The sequence below is a fragment of the Phoca vitulina genome, unplaced genomic scaffold, assembly GCF_004348235.1.
Source record: "Phoca vitulina isolate PV1807 unplaced genomic scaffold, GSC_HSeal_1.0 scaffold54, whole genome shotgun sequence".
Lineage (NCBI taxonomy): Eukaryota > Metazoa > Chordata > Mammalia > Carnivora > Phocidae > Phoca > Phoca vitulina.
In genome coordinates, this window is record NW_022589757.1 from 3,604,104 (window position 1) to 3,626,996 (window position 22,893).

At 39.7% G+C, this 22,893-nt stretch overlaps 1 protein-coding gene across 6 annotated transcripts in view; it reads left to right on the forward strand.

Annotated features, from left to right (window-relative positions):
• Window positions 1–22,893, forward strand: part of AKT3 (AKT serine/threonine kinase 3) — a 303,411-nt gene that overhangs the window by 271,488 nt on the left and 9,030 nt on the right. The gene's annotated exons all lie outside the window — the stretch shown is intronic.

Sequence of the window (22,893 nt, forward strand, 5' to 3'; positions counted from 1 at the left end):
GGTGTGGCAGAGGTTTACTGGCAAGAGGCAGCTTGTGGTTTTGTTGATTTTCTTCATCAATTTTGTTTTCAGTTTCATTGATTTCTGCTCTGATTTTTATTTCTTTCCCTTATCACAGATTTTATTTGCTCTTCTATTTCTAGTTTTCTAAGCTGGAAGCTTAGATTATAACTTCAGATCTTTCCTTTCTAATGAATGCATTCAGTGCAATAAATTTTCCTTTAAGTTCTGTTTTCACTGCATCCCACAAATCTTGGATAAGTTGTATTTTCATTTTCATTTAGTCCAAAATATTTAAAATTTTTTCCTGAGACTTTTTGATTTGTGTTATTTAGATGTATTATTATTTAAAGTAAGTATTTGGGGGGTTTTGAGCTATCTTTCTCTTACTGATTTCCAGTTTAGTTCCACTGTGGTCTGAGAGCATTCCCTTGAATGTCTGTTCTTTTAAATTTGTTAAGGTGTGTTTTAAGGCATAGAATGTGGTCTGCCTTGGTGAATGGCCCGTGAGCTTGAGAAGAATGTGTATTCTGCTGTTTTGGGATGAAGTAGTCTGTAAATGTCAATTGGATCCAATTGACTGATGGTGCTTTTCAGTTCAATGATGTCCTTACTAATTTTCTGCCTACTGGATATATCAGTTACTGATAGAGGGATGTTGAAGTCTCCAAGTGGAATAGGAAGTTAATCTGCTTCTCCTTGCAGCTCTATCAGTTTTTGTCTATTGTATTTTGATACCCTGTTGTTAGGATGCATACACATTAATGATTCTTATATCTTATTGGAGATTTTGCCACCTTATCATTATGCAATGTCCCTCTTTATCTGTGATAATTTTCCTTACTCTGAAATCTGCTCTGTTTGAAATTAGTATAACTACTCCAGCTTTCTTTTGCTAAGTGTTAGCATGGTATGTCTTCCTCCATCCCCTTACTTTTAATCTCTCGGTGTCTTTACATTTAAAGTGGATTTCTGCTAAATAATTCGTGGTTGGTTCTTGTTTTTTTACACACTCTGGTAGTCATTGTCTTTTCGTTGGTGTTTTTAGGCCATTGAAATTTAAAGTGATTATTGCCATAGTTGGAGTAATATCTGCCATATCTGTTACTGCTTTCTGTTCATTGTCCTGTTCTTTGTATCTTTTTGTGCGTTCCACTCTTTTTCTGACATCCTGGTTTTAACTGAGCATTTTCTAAGGCTGCATTTTTTCCTCCTCTCTTAGCATATCATTTATACTTCTTTTTAAACTGTCTTGGTGCTTTCCTTTAAGTTTGCAGTATATATTGACAACTAATTCAAATCCTTTTTCAAATAGTACTCCACCATTTCACAGATGGTACAAGTACTTTAAAGCAGTATTCCTAATTCCTCCTTCCTGTCCCAAGTAACATTGCTCACTAATTTCACTCATTCAGAAGCTATAATTATTGTACATATTGTTGCATTATTATTTTGAACAAACTGTTTCATCTTAGATCAGTTAAGGGATGAGAAAAGATTTTATTTTACCTTTGTTGGTTCCTTTTCTAGCGTTCCTCCTTTCTTTCTTTTAGAACTAAGTTTCTATCATTTTCTGATGAACTTTTTTTTTAAAGATTGTATTTATTTGAGAGAGAGACTGGGAGAGCATGAGCAGGGGGAGGGGCAGTGGGAGAGGGACAGGCTGACTCCCTGCTGAGCACGGAGTGGATGCATGGCTCTATCCCAGGACCCTGAGATCATGACCTGAGCTGAAGTCAGGTGCTTAACTAACTGAGCCACCAGGCACCCCTGAACTTTTTTTTTTTTTTACACTTTTTGCAAGGTGGGCTTACTGGTGACAGATTGCCTCAATTTTTGTTTGTCTAGGAAAGTCTTTATTATTCCTTATTTTTGAAAGATAATATGGCTGGATACAGAATTCTAGGTCAATGGTTTGTCTTTCAACACTAAGTATTTTATTCCATTTTTTTTTCTTACTTGCATGATTACCAAAGAGAAATCCAATGTTATTCTTGTCTTTGAACATGTATAGATAAGGTTTTTGATGTGTGTGTGTGTGTATGTGTGTGTGTGTGTGTGTGTGTGTGTGTGTGTGTGGCTTCTTAAAATTTTATCCTTGTCTTTGATTTTCTGCAATTTGAATATGATATGGCTAGGTGTAGATTTTGGACTCTATGTTGAGTTGTATTATCTGAAATTAGGAGATACTGTTTTGGTGGCTAGCACTAATTTTGGAAAATGGCTCGGTCATTATTGCTTCAGATATTTCTTCTGCTTTCTCTCTCTATCTTCTTTCTTATATTCCTATTACATATACCTTTTATCATTGTTTCATAATTCTTATTTCTCTTTCCATCTCAGTTCTGGCAGTTCCTATTAACATTTCTTCAAGCTTACTGATTCTTTCCTTGGCCATGCCCTGATTATTAATGAGCTCATCAAAGGCATTCTTAATTTCTGTGATGGTGTTTTTTCATTTCTAGCATTTCCTTTTTATTCTTTCTTACAGAATTCATTTCTTTACTTATACTACCCATATGTTTTTGCATGTAGTGCAGTTTTTCCATTAAAAACCCCTTACTATATTTTCATAGATGAATTAAATTCCTGGTCTGATAATCTCTGCCATATCTGAGGCTGGTTCTGGTACTTGCTCTTTATTGTGAAACTATGTTTTTTATCTTTTAGTATGCCTTGTAATTTTCTGTTGAAAGTCAGACATTATGTACTGGGTAAAAGAAACTGAAGAAATGGAGGTAAATAGATTTTTAGTAGAGATTTTATGTGTTTATTAGGCTAAACTTACTTGCTAATGCTAATACCGTTTTTTTAGAAGATATTTCAATTTGTATGCCTTTTATTTATTTTTCTTACATTATTGTACTTGACTAGGATTGCCAGAACAATGTCATATAGAAATGGTGAGAACAGACATTTAATTATTATAGCATTCACATATCCCCCAGTTACTATGATAGTAAACTGTAGGTTTTTTTATGCACACCATCTCTTAGATTGACAAAATTTTCCACTATTCCTGTTTTCTGAACATTTTTATTACGAACGGATGCTGGATTTTGTCAGAATTTCTGCATTCACTGACACAGTCATGGTATTTCTGTTTTAGTTTGTAAATATGGTAAATCACATTGATTTTTTAAGATTATGTCTATGCTGCATACCTCAAATTAACCCCATTCATGGTATATATTTTTTATATACTGCTTAATTTCTTTTGTTAGTATTTTGTCAAGAATTTTGCATATAATAAGAAATAGTAGGCTATACTTTAACATATTAGCCATCTGGTTTTAGAATCACTTTTAGCTCAATTTTTATCAGTTACTAAGAAAGAAAGAAGAAAATCCTCAATGGTAATTGTGGCTTTGACTATTTCTCTTTTAGTTCTATCACCTTTGCTTTATTTTGAAGTTCTGCTTGTAGGTTCTCCCAAATTTAAGATTGTTATATCTTCTTAATGAATTTACCTCCTCATCATTTCACCTAGGTTAGCTAGACACCAAAAATGAGTGGTATTTCCTACTCTTTTATGAAAGTTTTTGCACAGAATTGGTATGTTTCTCCTTTAAATGTTTAATAGAATGTACTGTAAATCCATCTGAACCCAGACTAAAGAAATTCTATCTCTAATGGATATAGGACACTTCTAGTTATCTTTCTTTTGAATGAAATTTGGTAGCTTGTATATGTTTTTAGGAATTTAAAAATTTTATCTAACTTGAATTAGTTGACATTCAGTTGATCATTTATTGTCTTGATTTTTTTTCTATTTCTTTTAGCTTGCTTTTTAAATTAGTTCTTCTTTTTCTGGTTTATTAAGTTGAAAACTTAGATTTGAATCTTTTGTTCTTTTCTAATATGGCCTTGTAGTGCTATATATTTACTTCTAAGCAACTCTAGCTCTGAGCACAGCCTATAAGTTTTATCATGTCATATTGTGACTTACTATTTGTTTCAAAATGCTTTCTAATTTCCCTTATGATTTCTTCTTTGACCACATGGGTTATTGAAGTGTATTGTTTGATAATATTTGGAGATTTTTCAGCTATCTTTCTGTTTTAATCTCTAGTTAAATTCTGTTGTTCTTAAAGAACATACTTTTTATATTTTAATCTTCTAAATTTTTTGAGATTTGTTTTATGAAATATGGGTTATATTGATGAATGTTTCATGTGCATTTGCAAAGAATATGTATTCTCTTGTTATATACAGTGTTCTGTAAATGTCAATTAAGTCAGGTGAATGAATAGTGTTAAGTCTGCTACATCCTTACTGAATGTTTAAGGGCTCACTTTTTATCAGTTACTAAGAAAGAAAGAAGAAAATCCTCAATGGTAATTGTGGCTTTGACTATTTCTCTTTTAGTTCTGTCACCTTTGCTTTATTTTAAAGTTCTGCTTGTAGGTGCTCCCAAATTTAAGATTGTTATATCTTCTTAATGAATTTACCTCCTCATCATTTCATCTAGGTTAGCCAATTTGGGGCATAAAGATTAGAGATGAATGAAAAAGAATAGAAAAACAATAGAGAGAATAAAAAGAAGTTGATTGTTGGCAAATATCTACAAAATTAACAAACTTTCAGTAAGAGTCACTAAGGAAAATATCAAACACTAAAATCACAAATGAAATAGGGACATTACTACTGACTTTATAGAAATAAAAAAGGATTATAAAAGAACACTCTGAACAGATGTACATGTAAAAGTGGATAACCTATATGAAATGGAAAAATTCCTAAAAACGTACGAACTACCAAAATGACTCAAGAAGAAATTGGAAATCTGAGTAAAGCTGTAACTAATAAATTAGGCAATTAAATCAGTAATCAAAAAAGTCCCAGATGGCTTCACTGGAGAATTCTATCAAATATTTAGAGAAGAAATACCACCACTTCTTCCCAAACTCTTGCAAGAAATCAAGGGAGTAAATACTTTTTAACTCTTTCTATGAGGCCAGCATTACCCCAATTCCAAAGCCACACAGTAAGACATTACAAGAAAAGAAGACTACAGACCGACATCTGTAACTAACATAGATACAAAATTCCTCAATAAGCTCTTAGCAGACCAATTAGTAGCATATTAAAAGGATTGTATACCATGATCAAGTGAGTTTTATCCCAGGAATGCAGACAGTTCAACAGACTAAAATTAATCAATGAAATACCCCACATTAGTAAAGAAAAGGAACCCACATGATCATCTCAATTGATGCAGAAAAAGCATTTGACAAAATTCCACACCCTTTGCTGATTTATAAAAACAAACAAAAAAACTCAGAAAACTAGGAATAGAAGGAAACTTGCTCAACATGATAAAGGCCATAGATAAACCCACAGCTGACATCACACTTGGTGTTGGAGGACTGAAAGCTTTTCACCTGAGATGAGAAAGAGAACAAGGATGTCTACTTGTGACACTTCTGTTCAACATTAATACTGGAAGTTGAAGTCAGAGCAATTAGAACAGAACATAAAAAGCAATCAAAATGGAAGGAAGTAGTAAAACTACCTCTCTTCACAGACGTAGAAAACCCCAAGGAGTACACACACAAACACACACATAACCTCTAAAGCTAATAAACATATTCAGCACAGTTGCAGGATATGAAATCAACACAAAAAATACTTTATATTTGTATATATTAAGCTATGAACAATCTGGAAAGCAAATTAAGAAAACAATTCCATTTACAGTAGCATCAAAAAGAATAAAATACTTAGGAATAAGTAGAATCACAGGGGTGCAAGTTACATGCCGCCAAGTATACAACATTGCTGAAATAGATGAAAGAAGACATGAGTAAAGGGAGAGACACCCTGTGTTTGTGGCTTGGTGACTTACTATTAAGACAACAGTCCCCATCACGGTGTTACAGAGTCCGTGCAATCCTTATGAACACGGTCATGTGTGCAACCTGTGTAATATGCTCCCAGATTCATCTTGCTTATATTTTGTTAAGGATTTTTGCACCAGTGCTCATGGGGATATTGGTCTGTAGCTTAGAACATGCATGTCTTTTAAGGCATCAAGTCAAACCTCAATAGAAAACAAAGGAGCCATATAACTCAGACCATTTTCTGTGATCAATAAAATTGCAATAAAACTAGGAGTAATCAACAAAGAAAGACTTCTCTAAACCACAAATGTTTGACATCTTTAAGATAAACTTGAATATAAATCACGGATTACAAAGTAGCTGCATTGGAAATTGGAAAATATTGGAGTTGAATGGCAGTGAAATTTGTGAGACGCAGTCAAGGCAGTTCCTAAATACTTGTACGGGGGTGGGGGCGGGCAAACAAAATAGAAAGATCCAAAATTAGCCAAGCTTCAAAATCAAATTAGGGGAGGAAATTCAACAACAGAATAATTACGGTGAGAGAGAGTAGAAGCACCAAGTAAATGTAAAAGTACAAATGAATGAATAGAAAGCAAACGTTTGAAAGGATCAAGAAAATGCAGTTATATAAGAAAGAGACTAGTGAAGTAGACAAATCTCAAAATTAATCAAGAAAAATATTAGGAATTAAAATGAGATACAGAATATAGAAATGAAAATGTAATGCAACTACCATGAATAATTTTTATACTGTTTATTAAAAAAGAGAGGTAATGGATAATTTTAAGCAAACTATAAATTATCAGCTGACTCAAGAAAAATGTGAAAACATTTCATTGTTAAGTTAGTATAAAATCTGTCACCTCTCCAGTTCCAGTGTTTTCACCCCAATACAAAAACACCAGTACAAGTCTAGATGAGTTTTTCAGGTAATCTCCATCAAACATCCAAAGAGAAGATAATCCCTGTCATTAGAAAGATTTTATACAAGCTGCTCCTAAGAAAAAAAGAGGGTTACATACTTCTCAAACTTATTTTATAACCTTTGGTAACCTTGATAAGACTCTTACAAGAAAAAAATTATAGGCCATTTGTGAACAGAGATTTAAATATTCTAAGTAAAATATTGAGCAGTTATTTCTAACAATGCATAACAATATTTATGTTCTCATATCCATGTTAGATTTGTTCTAGAAATATGATTAGATTAGAAAAATTTAATGTCATTCATCACATTTAGAGATTAAGGAAGAAATCCACATGACCATCTCAATCTTTATAGAGAATAAAAAAAAGAGGAAGAAAAATGAAAATCTTTTCATGAAAATGAAAGTAGAAACCATTCGTGATTTTTTTTTTAAAGATTTTATTTATTTATTTGACAGAGAGAGATAGTGAGAGAGGGAACACAAGCAGGGGGAGTGGGAGAGGGAGAAGCAGGCTTCCCACTGAGCAGGGAGCCCGATGCAGGGCTTGAACCCAGGACCCTGGGATCATGACCTGAGCCGGAGGCAGACGCTTAATGACTGAGCCACCCAGGCGTCCCCCATTCGTGATTTTTAAAGACATATTTAAAACACATTTAGTAACTCGAAGTAAAATGAACCTTCTTTAAATAAGTTTTTATCAAAATTTTTTCTACAAACATTATACTTAATGGTTGGATATTACAAATATTTTCTTTAAATGTAAGGAAAATGATATCTATCAATATCACGTTTGTGGCGGTTTTTTGAAATTGTTTTTTAAAGATTTTATTTACTTTATTTGAGAGAGAGAGAGAGAAAGAGAAGGGGCAGAAGGAGAGGGAGAATCTCTAGCAGATTCCCAACTCAGCAGGTGTCCCGACGCGGGGCTTAATCCCACAACCCTGAGCCGAAACCAAGTCAGACGCTTAACCATCTGAGCCACGCAGGTGCTAGTAAGATAAGGTAATAAAAATAAGATAAGAAAAAGAGATAAGTGGTGTGTGATTTTTAAAGGAAAAAAAAACTTAACAGATCTTTGATGATGGAATATGTAGTAATTACATTTTGTCTTATTCTTACAGTGGACTACTATACTGAATAAAAAATGAATATGGATTTGTAAATATCAATTGGTAAATTTATTTATAAGTATTTATTGGTAAATCTCAAAAATACATGAACATAAAAAATCAAGTTACATAAGATACTTAGGGAATGATACCATTATTACAAAAACTGAAAATGAACTAAAGAAAATTATGTCTGTGATGGCCTATCTATGGGCAAAAAGTATAAGCACTTGCATGCAAATGATACAGAGCACAGCACTACAATATTTGCTTGAATCATATTCAGTTGTAATTTGGGGGATTAAAAATGGGTGAATATTAGTGAGGGGAAAGCAATAGGTATTAGCTGCATCTCCATGTTTTATATCTTAAAAAAAAAAAGTTTCAAAGTACGTATGACAAAATGTTAACATCTGTTAGGTAGATCTGGTTGTCATTTATATTATTTTCCACTCTTTATGCTCAAAATAGTTCTTTTTAAATTTTGTAAGTGAAGTGGGAGGGGAAAGAAATGGAAGCACCAAGCGTAGGCTCCTCGAGAAAATGGAAGGAGGGAGTAAGAGCAAAATGGGAAACAGCCCACAGAATGGATTAGATGTGTGTTTGCTTTCATGTTGCTCGTGTACCTGGGGAAAAATCCAATCAGGGCTCTGGAAGTGGAGATACATAGCCAAAAAGTAAGTTTATATACAGATAGTAAGATGTATGATATAGAGATTGTAAGATGTGAGATGATGATAAATACAGGGAAAAGTAAGACATAAGGAAAAAGCAAGATCTGTGAAGGCTAGCCAAAGGGATTAGTCTTTAGAAGAGGATGAGGTGGGGCACCGTCGTAGTGTCATTGATGGGAAAGCAATGGGAATGCCCACTGAAGCAAATGTTTTTGTAAATATTTGGTCCAGAAAGCTGGGGTAGTTCCTGCCTGAAGGCCCCAGCTTTATCGCAGGAGTCCTGCCTTCTTAGAGTGAGAGTCCCCTCACTGGGGACAGGGCAGGAGTGCCAGCCAGTGTTTAGGGGCCCAGCTGAGGCAGAAGATTCCAGAAGTTTATGCGGACTGCTGAAGCTTTATTCTTTGTAAGGAAAAACTAATATTACAAAACAGTGAAGACCAAGAAAGAGGCTTTTAGGGAAGATTGATGTGGAATCTTTGGCTCATTTTGATCTTAAGATTTTACCTCATTTTGATCTACCTTCTACTTATCACATTCGTACTTACTTTCCAGAGGTTTCCTTTAGAAAAGAAGAGAAAACTTGCTTTTAGAGAGTAATTTAGGTACTTCATTGTTTACTTTGGCCACTGGTTTGGTATTTGTTTCAGTGAAATGGCAAATGTTTAAATGAGTAATTTTATTTTAGTACGTAGTGGGAGGAGCAGAGAGAGGCCTAAATGAAATGATGCCTCAGGGGATAGGGCCCATGGGGATCTTCCACACCTTGCTGTCTTAATTTGGTTCCTTCCTTAAATTTCTGTGTTCCTATTTGAATATCATCCTTCACCTCTGTCCAGATGCTAAGTTAGAACTTCTGGTATTTATTATTTTTTTCCATGTTCACCCTTTCAAATACTCTTCATTCTTTTTTTTATAATTAAAAAAGAATTGTTTTGGGGCCCCTGGGTGGCTCAGTCAGTGAAACATCTGCCTTCAGCTCAGGTCATGATCCCAGGGTCCTGGGATCGAGTCCCGCATCGGGCTCCCTGCTCAGTGGGGAGCCTGCTTCTCCCTTTGCCTGCCGCTCCATCTGCTTGTGCTCTCTCTCTGTCAAATAAATAAATAAATCTTTGAAAATAAAAAAAATTGTTTTGCTGAGCTCTGGTTCGCCCTATCAAGTGTACACGGGGGTGGGTGTTCGTAAGGTCACCAGGTCACTATTGCCGCTGTCTGAAGCAGAGCGAGCACTCCCATCTCTTCACTCCTTGGAGACCCAGTTCCTTTCTGGTACATTCCCCTTCAGCCCCAGGAACTTCCCTCATTTTGTGTAGTGCACGTCGGCTGGCAAGGAACTTGTTTTCTTTTATCTGATGGCGTCTTTATTTTGCCTTCATTCTTGAAGGAGATTTTCACTGAATGTAAAATTGTAAGCTGATAGTTCAGTGAGTGCTTACTCAGTCATGTGTTCCCTTGTAAATTATGTGTCCTGTTTCACCGGCTGCTTCCAGGATATTTTCGTCTGTGTGATGGCTTTAGAATAAATCACTCTGACTAGGCTAAGCTACATTTTCCAGAATTCTCCTGTGAGATTCTCGCAAGCTACCTCATGGGCCGGAGGCAGTGGTCAGGCCTGTGTGCTGCTGGCCCCCCTGCCAGCCTGGGTAGCTGTCCCCGCTGCCGGCTGGTGAGTATATTCGGCTCCATGATACGGGCCCCCAGCTTGTGCAGCAGAGCCACTCCATCGAGGTCAGGGGCAGTAGGAAATGACATGGGCTTCCGTCTGTCCCGTGGGCTCCTGTTCATGCTTCTGGGTTTCACATTGCTCTTCTCCCTGCTTGACACGCATTCTCCCCTCCCACCTCCTGCCCTGTGGACGCCAAGCTCCCCATATCCTTACCCGTGGGTGACAGCCTTACACACACTGCACGGACAGCCATCTCCCTCAGCTGAGTGAGTTCAGATCACGTAATCCCTTCCCTCTCGCTCCCTACCTCCCTCCATCCCTCCCTCCCTCCCTCCTTCCTTCTTTTCTGCCCTCCTCTTCCTCTCTCCCTCTCTTTCTCCCTCAGTCTCTCTCTCTCCCTCTCTCTCTCTCTCTCTCTCTGTCTCTCACGCACATACACAAACACACACACAGTGTTTCTGCTTCTCTGCTTGAACCCGGACTGATAGACTTTGGTTTTCAGTCTATACTGTGTGTAGGTGAGATTTTCTTTGTATTTATTCTACTTGGAGGTCTCTGAGCTTTTTGAATCTCTTACTAACTTTAGAAGGATTCTAACCATTATTTCTGGAAATATATTTTTTGTCTTACTGTCTTTGTAATTCCAATTCCATATACCTTCGACCTTTCGACACCATCCCACAGGTCTTTGAAGTTCTGTTCATTTTTTCTAATTTTTTGCCTGTGCTCTTCAGTTCAATAATTTCTATTGACAAGTCTTCCAGTTAACTGACTCTGCTGTAATCTTTAAACTGCTGTAAGTCCATATAGTGAATTTCTTATTTCAAATGTTGTGTTTTTCTTAAAATTTTAGATTTTATGTTTCTCTTTTTTTAAAAGTTTCTATTTCTCCATTTCTTTGATCATTAGGAACATATTTTACTTCACATCATTGAGCATAGTTATAAAGTCTGCTTTAAAATTCTTGTCTGCTAATCCCAAAGTCCAGGCTTGTTCACATCAGTCTCCCTGACCGTCTGTTTGTGGTGTGTGGTCCATCTTCTCCTGTTTCTTTTTATGTTGAGTCATTCTGGAATATGTCCTGGGCATTGTGACTGATACACAGTAGGGCCTCTGAATTCTATTAGATTACAACAAAGAATATTGAATTTTTTTTTTTTTTTTTTTGTATTTGTAGGCAATTTATCATGGCTGAACTCAAACAGCAACCTCTGTGCCTTCCCAGTGAGCATCAGTTAAAATTTTAGGTCAGTTTATTTAGACTTCCCTAGGTAGCTTGGAGTCTGCCCTGTGCATGCATGGTTCAGGAGTCGGCCAGAGATTTGGGCAGACTATATTCAGAATGTGGGGTCCCCCCTCTTCTGCTCTCCCTACTTTAAGCTGCTGTGCTTATCCCAAGGTAAGACTATAAGAATGTAAGACTATAGATTTCTCATCCAAGTTTTAACCCCACATGGTATAGACTGGAGCTAAGAGCCACAAACATGGGGAATTCATCCAGTACTGTTTCCTTCTTCATAGTGTCCAACTCCCTTCTGGTACATACCTGTTTCTAGTTGCTTCCCAGAACCTTCGGATTTTCTCCAGAGTTTATAATTATCTACAGGAGGGTTGATCCAACAGGAGCTGCTTGGCCATTAACAGAAGCAAAGCTTAGTATTTATTTTTAATTATGCATCATAGCATGTCAAACACAGCCTTGCTTCTGGTGACACAGGAACATTTTTTATTCATGCAAAGAAGTATCCCACAAATTCACATTTGTGCAGCATTCCGAAGAGTCTGTGTAGGTGAAAGAGCTTATTTCAGTGTTGTGAATTAGCAGTGAATGTGTGGTTAGTTCCGTGCACCTCCAGGAGATAACTCTAGGCTCTTCCCTTCCCTGCTTGTCCCAGCTCTTACTGACAAACTCAACTCTCCTAGTAAATGTGCAATTTGCATCACCTTTTGTCTTGAGTAGGCCTCAAACACTGCAAGACCAAAGGACCTCATATGAATATTTTACAGTGTTTACTCACCATTTACTGCTCATCTACTTTGTACCAAGGGTTAGGAATGCACTGAGCATCTAAAGGGAAGATCCCTGTCCTCAAGTTGCTCACAGTTTAGTGGAGGAGACACAAATAAGCAAACTATTTGCATTTCTGTGTGACCTCCAGGTTGAATTAAAAGTAATTGGAATTAGGGGCGCCTGGGTGGCTCAGTTGGTTAAGTGTCTGCCTTCGGCTCAGGTCATGATCCCAAGGTCCTGGGATGGAGCCCCACATGAGCCCCACATCCAGCTCCCTGCTCAGCGGGGAGCCTGCCTCTCCCTCTGCCCCCCCCCCCCCCCCCCCCGCCATGCTGTCTCTCTTTCACTCAAATAAATAAAAATCTGTTTTAAAAAAGTAATTGGAGTTTTATTTATATTATGCTTTTGGATAACTTCAAGTAGTATGAAAATTTGGGGCCTCAGTTTTTTCATTTTAAAATGAGGAGATTGGATTAGATGTACAAGATTCTTTTCAATGCAAATATTTTATAATTCAGTTGAAAATGCATTGAAAAGAAGAGGTACTCAAACACCCACTTCTTTGTTCTTCGTAAGGACTTGAGTACATTGGATCACTTAAGCCCTGTTGAACTTCGAGGTGCCCGGCTAAAGGTAATGCTGCTTGTTCTAGCTTGCCATCTTATGATTCTGTGTCTGGCTGGCCCGTGTGCGCCTGCAGGGGTCCTTGGATGCATAGTCAAATTAGGAAAAATACTTGTGCGTTTAGAACCTCTTGTTCCTCCTCTCCCTCCTTTGGGGGCCTGCACAACTGAGCTCCCGCCTTTGGGATTCTTCACCTGATTCTGGTTAGTTTCTGCAGATCCGTGAACTAACACAGTGCCGGGGCACAGGGGCTCCCCACAAACCCAGATTCTCTCTGCCAGTAGCTCCCTCACCTCTCACAGAAACTCTCTGCCCTCAAATTGAACCTCCACATTCTCCTGCTCTGCTTCTTAAGTCCTCTACTTTTCCTTCTTCCCTTCCCACAAAATCTTATCCCCAAACCCAGAGGCTCTTGGATCACTAGGTCCTCTGTAGGGGTTGGTCTGGTGTGATAATGAGAGAGTGTCTGTCTTGGTGGGAAGGTGGGCATGGGGATGGGATCTTGGTCATCTTCACGGAAATATGATATGGATTTCTTTGTAAAAATATTACTAAGTCTTGGTTGGGAGCTTTATTATTAATATCCATCTTTTTCTGTATTATAGGTTTAATAGACTTTAATGTGACTGCCTGGGAGCCTACCCACATTTTATATGGTTTTTGTTTGGTTGGTTTGGTTTTTGTCTATTGAAATAGGTCCCAAGTTTTCTTCATCTTATACCATTTCTCCCCAGTTTACATACTCATTTAACTTTCGCCCATGTTCATGAACATTTCTAATCAGAGACAGTGATTAGTGGCTGCCATGCTCCCGGTGGGAGGCCTTGCCTGTGTGGTCAGCTGGAGGGGGATGAAGAGTGGACTGTTCCAGCAAGTTCTTGAGGTCTGTAATGGACTCGGCTTGCCCATCCTCACCTATATAGCAGCAAAGTCTTTTTACTACTGTCCCTCGCCTTCCAGAGAGGGCTCTGTTTCACTAACAAGAGTTGTTTTACCTCCATAAGCAACTCTTCTCCAAGTATGCCTGAGGTCCTCCAATGATGTAATGTGCCCGTGGATGTTTGTGAGCAGCACCACCTGTCCACAGACTCACAGCCAGCGGAATGTTTGTGAAGCTCTTTTTAAATGAGGACATTGATCAAGGAAAAGAAAGTATAAGTTCAGATTTCTGGGGGTTACTTTCAAAGCAGTGCAGACCATGCATACTGTGTGTTAAAAAGCCCTTCTAAATTCCAGCAGGGAAAACAGATGTATTAATTAAACATTTAATGTTTGTTATAGCTAAAATATTCACTTTGCTGGGCTCAACTTAGGATATAATATTTGTATATTAGTGTGATATATACCTTGGGAACCTTGGTGCATTTTTTTTAATAGGATCAAGTCAACATTGTGGACATGAATTACTATTGTGTGGTTTTGTGAAAATGAAGGATAGGTATTGGAGTTTCTGGCAATCTGTCAAAAAATGTTAATTGGTATTATAAAGCTTAGCAGATAATATAATTAAGCAATGTTTGCTATAGATTTAGTTTTGTTAGAAATAAATCCTCTTTCCATATTCCCACTTTTCCTGTGTGTGTGTGTGTGTGTGTATGTGTGTGTGTTTATGTGTGTGTGCATATACATATACAAACACACAAAGCATAAAACCAGTTTTTCAGGAGGGGTGCCTGGGTGGATCAGTCATTTGAGCATCTGACTCTTGATTTCGGCTCAGGTCATGGTCTCGGGGTCATGAGATTGAGCCCCGCATGTCAGGCTCCATGATACTTACCTGGGCATGGAGCCTGCTTGAGGTTCTCTCTCCCTCTCTCTCCGTAACCCCACCTCCCACTTGCATGCTGTCTCCCTCAAAAAAACACAAAAAACAAAAATAGTTTTTCAGGAGAACAGAGATTAATTAAACCAGAATCCCTATGTAAGCTTAGTTACTCTCTTGATGTTTTAAAGAGGTAGAATTACAGCATTAGATTATTGTCTGTGGCAAATCTGAGCCTTCAGTAGTGTTGGCAATTTTTATTGCCAGTGTCTGTGTTCCTGGGCTTTTTGATCTATATCAGAGTGGTGGACATAAACATAATATTCAAATAGGGTGACGGTTGCAGTTCCATAGAAACCGTCTGTATGAGCTTTCCCTGCAAGTTTCAAGCCCTGCTGTCTATTTCTAGAGCGCCAACACTGAAAACAGAAGAAAGAACATAGAGACCGGGAGGTAGCAATTGATTTGTTGCTGAGGAAGATCAGGGGAGACTGACCCTCAGCAACCTTGGCGTCTGTACTCCCCTGCTGTCCCTCCAGCCACACCAGGACTACGACTTACTCTAACAAGTTCAGGGGGATGTTTTCTCTCTATTCTTTCACTTACACTGGAAAGAAACACAGTGCTTTAGAAAGATAGCAAATGACAGAGTGATTGATACCATGTAAAATCTGGGAGAGGGTCAGCGTGGAAGGATTTGGGGGGCTGCTGCCTTGCTGCCACGCTGTGGTCTTGAGACTGCAAGGACACGCAGCTCTGATAATGCCTTGTTGGTAAACTGGAAGCACAGCCCTCAGCCCAGCACTGTGGTCTTCCTGTTTACATCATCCGGAGCGACATTTCCTGAAAACCAGTGAGCTTTCAAAGAGATACGTTCGGGGTTTAATGCATCTGTTGGGAAAATATGTCAGGTTTGCAGTTAATGCCATCCATTGAGTTAACATCTGAAGGTAGCTGAGATTTACAGTTGAGTGTTTCTGCCTCTGCCACCACCTCTGCATTCCTCGGTGAGAGTCTGCAGTGTGTCAGTTGACACAGGAGTGTTTTGAGAGCTGTGTCCAGAGCAGGGGAGGGAAAATTAAGATGATACTGGTTTAGGGGCAAAATAGAAAATTAATGTGTTAGTCTGCTGGGGCTGCCATGACCGAGTACCACAGCCTGGGTGACTTAACAGAAATTTGTTTTCCCACGGTTCTGGGAGCTGGACGTTCCAGATCAAGATACTGGCAGGGTTGGTTTCTTCTGAAGCCTCTTTCCTTGGCTTGTAGATAGATGCCTTACCTGTTCCTCCTCACGTGGTCTTTCCTCTGTGTGCATGCCTCTGGAGTCCCTTTGTGTGTCCGCATTTCCTCTTCTTACAAGGACACCTGTCAGGTTGGACTAAGGCCCACTCTAACACCTCGTTTTAATGTAACCACCTCTTAAAAGGCCCTCTCTCCCCATACAGTCCCTGGGGGTTAGGACTCCCAACATATGGTTTTGGGGGGGAGGGGGCACAATGCAGCCTATAAGAATGAAATATTTGAAATGTGTTCAGTTGTTCAAAGTGAATGTATGCTCTGGGAGTCAGAGGAAACCCGCAGCTGGGCGTACCCAGAATGTGTGTGGTGGTGCCTCTGTTGGGGTCTGTGGTGGTTCTTTGCACGTTCTCTCTCACACCTTTCCCCACGTACAGAAATTACGTTCTCGCTTCCCTGTGTGGATGTTCATACTTTACTGCGTCGTCTTCTGCCTCTGTGTGTGAGCTGAGGGGAGGAAATATGCCCCCAGCACGCTTGGCTTGACTTTGACTAACGTCCAGAGAAGCAGTCAAAAGCAAAAGCATTTTCACTCCGTGTCTTTGCAGGCGCCACAGTAGAGAAAGCTTGGGATCCAGAGACGGAGGGTTTGCTGCTCTAGTTGCTACTTGTATCATCTTCAGCAAGTCATTTTACCAAGTTTAGCTTCAGTCTCCTCATTTCTAAAAGGGCAGGCTACATGCTCTCTGACATCTCACTTGAGCTCCAAGATTGAATAATGATTCATTTATTTTGCCACTAAGTGGCAAGCACCGGTTCAGGAATCTGGGCTGTAGCATTGGTGCAAAACAAGGTCTCAGGTGAGACAAGTATGAAACAACTAGCAAGTGGTAGACTTATTTCATCTCAACCATAACACATAAAAATCTTAATTATTTTTACATCTAATAACAAATCTTAAAGTATATAAAACAAAAACTAATAGGACCATAAGAAAAAATAGACAAATGCACATTATAATTTGACATGTCAGTACTATCTCTAAATAATTGATAGAAGCAGAGAGAAAGTCATTAAAGTTAGAGAAGACACTAGCAATACCATCAGCCAGTTTAATGTAATTGACATTTATAGACCACCACCCGACAACAGAAGAACATTCCTTCTTCTCAAGATCACACAGAACGTTTGCCATGATATACCATATTTTGAGCAAAACAACTCTGTAGATTTTAAAGGATTCAGATAACTTAAATCATGGTCTCTTTGAATGAAAAAGGAATAAAATTAGAAATCAAAACAAAGATATATGGAAAATCCTCAATTACTTGGAAACTAAGTGCAATTTTAAATAATCCATGGGTGGAAGAAGAAACCAAAAGGGAAAGTATAAAGTATTTTGAACTGACTAAAAATGAAAAACATGTTTTGCTGTGGGCTACAGCTAATGTAATACCTCAAGAGAGTAGTACCAGAGGGCAATATTCAGAAAGAAGAAAGGTCTGAGATCGGTGACCTTATCTTCCATCTTGAGAAACTAGAAAAAGAAGAACAAATTAAACTCAACAATGTAAGCAGAAGAAAGGAATTAATAAAGATTGGGGCAGCAGTCGGTGAAATAAAAATGAAAAAATAATAGAGAAAATTGATGAAAGGTGGTTGAGAAGATAAACAAAATTGGTAAATTTCTAACCAAAGTGAACAGAAAAGCAAGAAGACAGCTATTAATACCACAAATGAGAGGGGTGACATCACTACAGATTTTATGGGTATTAAATGGATACTAGGAAATAGCATGAAAATCTTCATGTCCATAAAATCAACAGTTTTGCTGAAATGGACAAATCCTTTGAAAGATGCAAATTACCATGAAGAAATAGATATCATGAATAACTTGGTATGTGTTAAAGAAATTTTATTTGTAGTTAAAATGCTTCTCACAAAAAAGACTCCCAACCCATATGGCTTCACCAGTGAATTCCCAAACTTTTAAGTGAGTAATAGTATTAGTTCTACAAAGATTCCTCCAGAGAACTGAAGAAAAAGGCAATATTTCCCAGTTCATTCTGTGAGGCTAGCTTAACCTGATACCAAAAGCAGGCAAAGATAATATAAGAAAAGAAAACTATAGACCAATTTCCTTAATTAACATGTGTAAAAATACTTTACATAATTTTAGCAAATCAAATCCAACAATAAATACAAGAATAGCACATCATTACCAAGTGGGGTTTATTCTAGAAATACAAAGTTGGTTTAATATTTAAAAGTCAGTCATTATGAGGGTTGCTGGAGTGGTGGGGGGTGGGAGGGATGGGGTGCCTGGGTGATAGACATTGGGGAGGGTATGTGCTATGGTGAGGGCTGTGAATTGTGTAAGACTGTTGAATCACAGACCTGTACCTCTGAAACAAATAATATATTATATGTTAAAAAAAAAAAAAAAAGGAAGAAGATAGCAGGAGGGGAAGAATGAAGGGGGGGAAATCAGGGGAAGACAAACCATGTGAGACTATGGACTCTGAAAAACAAACTGAGGGTTCTGGGGGGGGATGGGTTAGCCTGGTGATGCGTATTAAGGAGGGCACATTCTGCATGGAGCACTGGGTATTATACGCAAACAATGAATCATGGAACAACATCAAAAACTAATGATGTAATGTATGGTGATTAACATAACATAATAAAAAAAATTTTTAAAAGTCATTATAATTTACCATATTAATAATAACTAAGAAAGAAATATACATGGTTATCTCATTGGATGCAAAAAAAAAAAAAAAAAGCATTCAAGAAAATCCAATGTCCATCTGATTTAAACAAAAAGCAAACAAACAAAAATACTCCCCAGTAAACTATGAATGAGAAACTTCCCCACCCTGATAAAGGACATCTAGGAAAAACTTATCACTAATATCCTACTGGGGAAAGTCTGAGTGATTTTACAAGGTGAAGATGTTTGCCCTGTTAGCATTGTACTGGAGGTTCTGGCCAGTGCAGTAAGGCAAGAAAAAGAAATTAAATGCATTCAGATTGGAAAGAAAGAAGTAAATCTGTCTTATTCATGGACAACATGATTATCTATATAGAAAATCAGCTGGAATCTACAAAAAAAGCTATGAAAGTTTAACCCATTAGTTACTTGATACAAAGTAAATATATAAAAGATTGCACAATACAAAAATAACTAAATGTATACAGTAGCAACAGACAATCCAAAATGGAGACTAATAAGAATATCACTTATGATAGCAACAGAAATATGAAGTACTTAGGAATACTTTTGACAAAAGATGTGAAAGCTGTTCATACTGTAAACTAAAAAATATTGTAGAGAAATTAAAGATAGCCTAAAGTAATGGAGAGGTCTAATGTGTTCATGATTTAGAAGGCTCAATATTTTTAAGATGATAGTTCTCTCAAAATGGATACATAAATTCAACACATTCCTAATCAAGATTAGCTTAGCCCGCTATTTTGTAGAAATTGTTAGGTTGATTATAGAATTCATATGGAATGCCAAGGATGGACATAGGGTAGCCAAAACAGCTTTGACAGAAAACAAAGTTGGAGAGCCTACACTGCCCAACTTCAGGACTTGCTAAGTTACAGTAATCAGGACAGTTGTTATAGACAGATAACATTTTTTTTTTTTAAGATTTATTTATTTGAGAGAGAGTGCATGTGTCCATGGGGGGAGGGGCAAAGGCAGAGTGAGAGAATCTTAAGCAGACTCCCTGCTGAGTGTGGAGCCTGATTCAGGGCTCAATCTCAGGACCCCTGAGATGATGACCTGAGCCAAAATCGAGTGGGACACTTAACCGACTGAGTCACCCAGGCGTCCCTGGACAGATAACATTTTTTATTTGCCCACAGAGAACCTAGAAATCTAGACCCACACATAATATGGTTAAGTGACTTAAAATAGAAGTGCAAAGATAGTTAAGTTCAACAAATTGTGATGAAACAATTAGACATCCATATTTTTTTTTTTAATTTGCAGCATATACAAAATTAACTCAAAACATGATCCTAAGTGTAGAGCCTTCTAGAAGAAGACACAGGAGAAAACCTTTGTGGTGTTAGGTTATGCAGAGATTCAGTAGATGAGGGCAGTGCATGACCCGTAAAGAAAAACTGATAAACCAGACGATAGCGTAATTAAGAATGTGTGTTCTTCAGAAGGCGCTGTTAAGAGAATTAAAGGAAAAGTCACAAACGGGAAAAAGTTACAAATCACAAATCTGATTAAAAGACCTGCATGCAGATTATGTAAAGAACTCTTGAAACTTACTGACCAAAAAGGGGCGGGGCAAATATTTGAACAGACCCTTCACCAAAGAAGTAAATTAACGAAAAAGATGATTGTTCATTAGGGAAATATCAACTAAGCCCATAGTGAACCACCACCACACGTTGGAATGTCTGCTGTTGAAAAAACCCACCAAACCAGTGCTGGCAAGAACGGGGAGCGACTGGACCTTTCGTACATGGGGGATAATCACGTAAAATGAAGCGACTGCCTTGGGAAACAGTCTGGCAGATTCTTGATGTCTAGCATGTGACCCAGCCGGCTATTCCACTCTTCGGTATTTGTCCAAAATAAATGAACGCTCATCTCTGTACAAAGACTTGGACTCCCAGGAGTCCTCGCAGCTTTATTTGCAAAAGCCCCAAACTAGAAGGAACGCCGTGTCTGATGACAGGTCATGGAGCGATGGATGCGGGCACACCTGTGTGGAGTGTCACCCAGCATACGGGGGGCGGGAGCTGGTGACACTCGAAGTGACAGGGATGGACGTCGAAATAATCGTGCTAAGTGCCAAAAATCAGACAAAAGATACATGCTATGCGGTTCCATTTACATAAAAGTCCGGAAAATTACAAACAAGGCCATGGTAGCAGAAAGCACAGGGGAGGACGGCTCACAACAGGCTCATGAGGAAACAGACACCGGCACATCTTGATTGGGGTGACGGTTTCATGGTTTTGTACGTATGGCAAAACCCGTCAAAGCGTAACATGTACGGTTTATTGTAGGTCACTCATACCTCAATAAAACTGTTCTTAAACGTCCTCGCCATCACCGAGCTTATGTTTTGCTAGGAGAAGGTGTAATGGCGGCAGGAGACGAACGCACGTACATTTTGTGCGCATGCGCGCGTGCGTAAGGGCGTTGAGTCGGCTGTTGAAAGGCCTGTGAAGGACAGGGAAGCCGCGTGAGGAGAGGAGGCGGCAGGGAGGGTGGCCGTCGGTGCGAGGAGGTCAGAAGGCTTCTGAACCGAGGCTGGCTCAAGCCCCCTGTCACCTTTGGAAGCTGTTTTAAGATCGTTCCAGTTTCTGTTGAGTTTCAAGGGACCCCGCGCTCTCTGACCGCTGCTCTCCCCGGAACGTGAAGCCGATTGCCGTGTTCGCCTCAGAAGGCAGCAGCTGCGAAGGGTGGGCCGCGGAAAGCACAGCCTACTCCACATGCCCAGAAGCCCCCTTCTGCCGAAAAGCGTGTCTTGTGGTGAAGTTTTGATTGGAAAGATGAGGAAGAACCATCTGGGGGCATTTGTAGAACGGTGACCCCAACCAGAGCCGCAGCCTCCGGTCTCCTGCAGGTGGAGGCCGTGACCCCTCGGTTCCCAACGAGGAAAACGGCAAGTTGTGCGGTCCGCTCAGCTTTGGTGTTCTGGGGGGCGTGAGTGTGGCGCCCGGGAAAGGCGGGCCCTTGTGTCCGAGTGGAGGAGGGGAGATCTCCGGCGGTGGAGCGAATGTTTGCACGTCCCGGCGGCGTCCCAGAGCAGGGCCCACACAGCTGAGGAGCTTGGCCCCGGGGAGGAGAGCCATACTGTTCTGTCGACGCCGCGGCGGGTCAGAAGTGGAACCGGATCTAGGTTCATCCCCCAGAAAGTGCCTACTCGTAACAGGCTTTAGACTGGCTGTGTCCTGGGACAGAAAGAATGATGAGGCAAAGGGATTAAAAATGCTCTGTTAGTGGGGCGCCTGGTTGGCTCCAGCAGTGAAGCGTCTGCCTTCAGCTCAGGTCATGATCCCGGGGTCCTGGGATAGAGTCTACGCATGATCGCCCTGCTCCGCGGGGAGCCTGCTTCTCCCTCTGCCTCTGCCCCTCCCCCTGCTTGTGCACGCTCTGTCAAATAAATAAAATTTTAAAAAATGCTGTTACATGTGGCATAAACGGAGATGTGTGGTGCTTTTCATTCTGCTCACCCTCTGGTTTTTGAAAACATAGGCTGCCTAGAGAGTAAAGATTTTTGCCTTATTATTTAACATAAATTTGGTGACAAGAGTGGGAAAATGCATTGAGCTAAAGCCAGTTGTGTGTTTCTGTTGGTTTCTGTAAACTTTTTATAAAACATACTGATTTCTGTCCCCCGCTTCTCCGTATTTCTGTCCACTCGGGAATTTTGTCCTAAAAGCAGCATCTCCTGTTGTGCAGCGAACTCATGAGAGCGGATACTTGACTCCAGGCCCTGGGACGGGGCTCCCCGTGTTCTCCTGTGAGGCCAGAGCCCTGAGGAGCAGGAGTCCCACCTCAGCTCCGGCTCGTCCCTGCCCAGCGGAGGTCCCAGAGGCTTTCAGCAGCCCCAGACTTGGCCTGCACCGTGCCTTCCGCAGCTCTGAGGCAGAGGCCTCCAGCCCTGTCAGTCCGAGAGCAGTCCCTCTACTCCCTTTTGGGTCCCCGTCCCTTTTGGGGATCGGATGCAACCAAGGGACGAAACGTTGGCATGTAACTTCAGGGGCTCCCCAGGCCCCTGTCCCGGAGCAGGGGGCAGGCGTTCATGCTTATCTCAAGTAAGCGGGTATAGTTCTTTGCCAAGGACAGGGGCAGCACTATGTGACCTGGGGGGTAAAACTGTATCATTAAGTTGTGTTCAGTATTACTAATAAGCTGTTGGACCAGGCGCCAGGAAGAGACTAGGGGACGAGTCATGCTTTCGCTGCTCGGGGGAGAGCTTGCATTTTGGTGCCAGGGTTTGCATCCATATGGTTTGTGTGTATGTTTGTGATTGGCGGGGAAATTAGGACTTTTC